Raw genomic sequence first — 6,256 nt, 5'->3', positions numbered from 1 at the left:
TAAAACTTTGTGATTAACCTTTCCTTTAAAAGATAATACTGTAAAGTCTCTGTGCCCAGAGGAATTGCACAGATTCTGCTGACTAGAACAGGTGATGGCTGTTGCTAAACACATCTGACCTAACAAAGTTTCCCTAGAAATAAATCACAGAACAACACAATCACAGAAAAAAAACCCAAAATATTTTAATGGTGTTTCTGGTGGATACTGTATCCGAAATAACTCAGCAGCCTGTGTATCTTACTTCTTCTTTTTTTTTTTTTTTTTTTAAATTCTCACATCACTTTCAGTATTGTCAAATACAAACCCTTTGGAGGCTCAGTGTTTGAAAATTTTTTGAACTGAGTCTTATCTGATAAAATATTAAACCGAAAAGTAATGATGAGTGTAAAAGCCTAAGGAGAACAATCCAAACACAGATTTTTTCCCATGAAAGAGTCTCATCACTATTTAGTACATTAATATTTTCTATACCAATCAGTAGCTCTTAGCATTTTCCAAGCACTAAAAAAACGTACCCAGTATGTCAATATAAAAACAAGGAACTATAGTTTTGCTTCACGTGAAAGACTTTATAATTTAAAAAGAGTGAAACAAAAAAAAACATGCTTTCAAGTTGGCTAAAAACAGCTGGGCAATTCTCAAAATGCCTTGCGAACAAAAGTAATTAAAGCAAATACATATTTACAGAAATTAAAATATTAATTTGCATTTTGAGTGAATTCTGTTGCAGTATTTGGAAAATTGCTTTGTGTTTCCTCTCACAATTTTTCCAGTTATTTGCTTTGTAGGAAAATGTTCACAGACTGAACAGATGAAATCATTTGTGAAAACTGAATTTTAAATATCAAAATAGAAAATATGTGCAGTAATTTGTATGCTATATAATCATGAAGAAAGAACAAGCTATGATGGTTATTTATTATATTAAAGCTATATAGCAGTGAAACTTACTATTTCCCGAAACAAAACATTAAGAAACAACAGAACAGAGTTAAATACTTTATCACAGACATTTCACAGATGGAGATAATGTTGATAAATTTTTGAATAATTCATCAAAATTTATCAGTTGGCCTATCTCTTCAAAATATTCACCCCAAAGCACAGAAATAGGTGTCATACATTGATGCAGACAGGAAAAGAACATTTTTACAATTCCTGAGTTTTCATTTCTTTTTTCTTTTCTTAATTTTATTCTTCCAGATGTAGGTAAATCACATTACAGAAAATGCAGTTTATCTTTATCTGTTTTGAATATGTTTGATACCTTTTACCTGTTTAATAAAATATAAACAAATTTATACTTTCTTCTCACAAAGCTTCTATAATTTTATAATTTTCTGTCCACAACTGAAATCATGGAAAATTTTCTACATGGAAAGAAATTTCAGAAGATTATAAAGAAAAATAAATAAATAAACAAGGCTTCTAAGAATACATATTTCATCCATTTGAAATTCGATACAATTTTTCATTTTTTTCATTTAAATTTTCTTCAGAATTAACCAGTGGATCAATTAAAAATATATTCAGTAGTTATTCACCTGAACACCTCAGTTGTTCATCTGATGGTGAAAGCACTTCCAGGTTGCTTTAACCTTTGAATAACTGATACGAAGATTAGTTAATTATGCTAGTTTTCTGAAGAACTTGTTGCTAAAATCATACTTTTTCATCATTCACATTAATTCAGTGAAGCATTTTTGCTCAAGTTTTGTCACTATCTTCTGTCATAACAGCATATACTTATCCAAATTTACATTCTATGTGCAAAATCTGATTGGCATGAAATCACTGACATACGTGTAATTCAACAGTTTGTAATACCATTAGTTTATGTGTCACTGGATGTAGTAATAGCATATTTCTAATTTTCCAGTACAGTGTATTACAGAATGGCATTTTTTGTGTATTCTCATCACTTTTTAATGACAGCAAGTGAATGTTTGGTACCTGCAAGTAAAGGATAAAGAAAATGATTGTACTGATGATGCTTCAGGTGAGCAGTAAACCACATACATCTAGCATAATGTAAAATTTGTTTTATAAGTTAAACATCTTAATTCATTTCCTTAGGATATATAATAATTTCTCAAGGACTAGGGCTGACAAAACAAATAAGTAAACAAATAAATACAAACAAACAAAAAACTTCAGAGACTGAAGGCTAGTCCTGTAATTCTGAAAATGTCAGCTGACTTAATGCCTAACTGTGGAGGTATATGAACTCCACAATTGTGGCTTCATATGTATCCAAGGAGATAAACGGTTCTCCTTTTGTGCATGAATAGCATCACTTTCGCAATGGCAAGCCTGGGGAGCTTCTGTTTGTCTTTAAGCAAAATCCATTCTTTGTGTAGAAAATTGTACCATTAGGACTCAAGTCCAAGAGGACGTTTTCCAAAATTGCCCAACACACTGTTTTAGGACAGACACATAAACAACTCTGTTTTCTCAATGTGTGTAGTAATTCAATTGGCAAAGACAATCAGTACTTTCAAACATGAGTTTATCAAGTTTCTGTTTTAAAGTTAATGAAAACAAAACAAAACATTCCCTTTGTTTCAAATGCTTTTTAGATATTTGGCAATTCAGGGTATTCTCCATCTGCTGTTTCTCTTAAGAAATGATAATTTTATGTGTCTGGGACAGGTTTCACAAAGAACTCCAATGAAACTCTGTTTCACGACTGCCAGGTATCTTGGGTGAATATTTGCTCGAGTGTATCCCAGGCAAAGAAAGCAACATTTCTCTACAGCACTTTAGCTTTCATTGTATCATATGTATATGGATACAGACATATCATTTTAGAATTTAAGAATGTCTTAATTATTAGAAAATAATTGTGCTTCAAAAGTAATTGAATACCTTATGAAATTGCATTTTTAAACAGCATAATATGCTTTGAGATTGCATTCACAAGATCCATTTGGAAGATTTGTATTTGATGTTTTTTGTTGTCTGACCAGCAGGAACTGCAAAATTTGCATATGTTAATCAAACTGCTTTGCTGGTGGCCTTGGAAAGGAGTTCAGCCTGTTATTCTCTGCAAGAAGAATAAAAATTATCACAGGAAACCTTAGTGGGTATGTAAAGAAACAAAATGAGGTTCTCCAGTGGCAAAGCACAGATGTGAAAGACATTTCCTGAGGAATATCAATGTGTGTGTTTACCTGCATGTATCTGCTTTAAATGATAACACACAAACAACCCCCCCAGAGAGAATGGATGTGAGGGACTAAAGATAGCCTCAGTGTCTATCATAGGGTTGTACAAGGTTTAAAGAAGAACAAATTATTCAGACTAATAATATGTCTAAATATGACATTCTAGAAGCTTGTAAGCAACATGTTAGGGAATGCCTTGACTGCATGTAATGCTGTGATAAAAGGGTTGTAGAAAGAGTGGACTATAGAGCTATTGTCAAAATGTGCAGGGAGAAAATTATAAAGGTCAAAACCCAACTGGAATTCAGTTTGATTACTGCAGTAAAAGACAATTAAAAAAAAAAAAAAGCCTTTGTAAATATATCTACAGCAAAAGGAGGATTAAGGAGAATCTCCATCATTTATTGGATGTGTGGAGAAACAAAGTGATGAAAATCATAGAATCGTAGAATCACTCAGGTTGGAAAAGACCTCAATGATCACTGAGTCCAACCACAAAAATGAGGTTGATGTACCTAATGCCTATTGCAATGGAAATTCTGTATGACCTTATAGTATTTTTACTACATCTTTCCAGAGAAGAGCTGAAGGAATACTATGTATTTACATGTTCATGATTAGTTTAACTTTTTTAAAATATAAAACAATATCTGCAAGTGATAGCAAAGGCTCTTTTTCACAGTTAATTTTGTTAATGTTAAATAGTATTCTGAAGTTTGCTAAAATTAAATTGTACAATAGCTTTGAACATACAAGAGCTCTGTATTACTGTTAGAAGTTTCCAGGCTGCCTGTAAGACTCATCATACTTTGGTTCTGTTTACAGTTAGAGATCTGCAGTTTGTGCTTACTTCCAATCTTTCAGATTAGTTTTAAGCTCTGTCAATGAATACATAAGATCTTTGAACACATTAGGTTTAGTCTTCATTTGTTCTAGAACTACCATATTTCTGAAAATTACAGCATTTCTTGTAATAATAATAGAAAGGTTGTGGTCTTCTTGTCAATATTTATTTCTGAAAATACTGCTACTGTTCTGTAATACCACAGTAATTCTTCAGCTGTATCGGTAAATGTCTTTGCTTTCTTACTATCTCTATCCAGCAACTCACATTGACCATGTTGCTGGTTTGAAGTAGATACACATATGAGATTTGAAATATCCAGCTGTGATACTTCGATATATACATATAGACAACTCAGGATTCAGCATTTCCTGTGTAGATTGGCTCAGAGCATGCTCAAGATGTTTCAATAGTAGTATATCTGACTTCACAATCTACTCACAGCTTACATATATCTGCAGTATATTAATGTTTCGAATGGAGAACATTCTGGGCTGCATTAAAAAAGGGGTGGCCAGCAGGGAGAGGGAGGTGATTCTCTCTTCCCTCTTCTCAGCTCTTGTGAGGATCCATCTGGAGTACTGCGTCCAGGCTTGGGGCTCCCAGTACAGGAAGGACATGGAGCTCATGGAGTAGGTCCAGAGAAGGGCCACTGAGATCAGAGGGCTGGAGCACCTTTCTCTAGAAACTGCTATCCTTTTTTTGTAAAGTAATAAAGCATCAGTGGTTACTGGCATACTCCTTCAGAATGATTGGTACATTTCTTTGGCGTATCAGGAGAAGAAGAGAGCAGCTCTTTGAACAAATTTCATTCTACAAGGTTTAGTAGTTTAATTCCAAGACTTGGGATGCAGGACCTCATAGTCAAAACTATGAGCATCTCCATGAACTACTTTCCCTTCATCTTCAGGTAAGTAAAAAGAAAGCAAATCGGAATTATTTGACAGAGTTTTATTAACTGGAAAGTTTCCCTATAGATACATTAATCTGATAGGTATTAGTGCCAAAAATCCAATTCATTCTTCTGAATTATTCCTAAAATTTTAGGAATTTTATTCCTAAAATTCAGCCTAAAGTTACATAAACTTGATGAGTTTTGTTTATCAGTTTTTTGTTTTTTTTTTTAAGTCAGACTATATTATGCTGTCATTATATACAGTTTGGATGTCATAAAGATTTGTCCTATAACTACACAGAAGATGGCAGATGAATGCAGGAATCTCAGAGAGAATTTTTTGGCTTTGGTTCTTGAGGGTCAGAAGACATCAATAAGGCTTTATGAATTTGGAAGTCCACCAATTATTAGTTTTGTTTTTGTAAAAGGAAATACTATGATTTACTGTTGGATTTCCGACATATTTTGTTTAAATATTATAAAGAAAAATCTGTGGATAATTTTCAGGAACAATATCAGGAATCAGTTTGTACTAAATTAGTATTAATCAACTACCACTTTCTATATTAATAGTATTATCTTCTTCAAAGGAAACCAGTTAGAATTATTCAAATGACTACCATTTGAAAAAGCATACATTTTCATCAGCACTAATTGAAACCATGAGCAAATGAATGAAACAGTAAAACTTGGGCCATAAGCCTGGGCCAAAATTGCATAATTACAGCTGCAAGTGAATGAGCAGGATATATATTCTGGAGTATGAGACAGAAATAATCAGTGAATCACAGAATGGCTGAGGTTGGAAGAAACCTCTGGAGATTATTCTGTCTTACCTTTTCAATCTATCATGACCCTCTAGATCACATTACCCAGAATTGTGTCCAGATGGCATTAAATATCTTCACAGCCTCTCTGGAGTACGCAGTCACCCTCCCAGCAAAGAAGTTTTTTCTCATGTTCAGAAATAAGTTCCTGTGTTTCGGTTTCTGCCCATTGCTTCTCATGTTGTCCTGTAGTTATCTATCCTTTCACAGAGTTGATTCCCCTTCTGTCTGTAGGCTCCCTTTAGGTATTGAAAGGCTGCAATGAGGTCATCCTGCAGCCATCTTTTCTCCAGGCTGAATAAACCCAGCTCCCTCAGCCTGTCTTTGTAGGGGAGGTGCTCCAGTCCCCTGATCATCTTTGTAGCTCTCCTCTGGACACTCTTCAACAGCTCACAGTCTTATACTGGGGGCTCAACACCTGAACGCAGTGCTCCAGATGGGACCTCAGAAGAGCAGAGTAGAGAGGAACAATCACCTCCCTGTCCCTGCTGGCCACCCCTCTTCTGATGGAGCCCAGGAT

This window comes from Tympanuchus pallidicinctus, unplaced genomic scaffold (assembly GCF_026119805.1).
Source record: "Tympanuchus pallidicinctus isolate F22 unplaced genomic scaffold, pur_lepc_1.0 scaffold8, whole genome shotgun sequence".
Lineage (NCBI taxonomy): Eukaryota > Metazoa > Chordata > Aves > Galliformes > Phasianidae > Tympanuchus > Tympanuchus pallidicinctus.
This window is presented reverse-complemented; position numbering follows the sequence as displayed.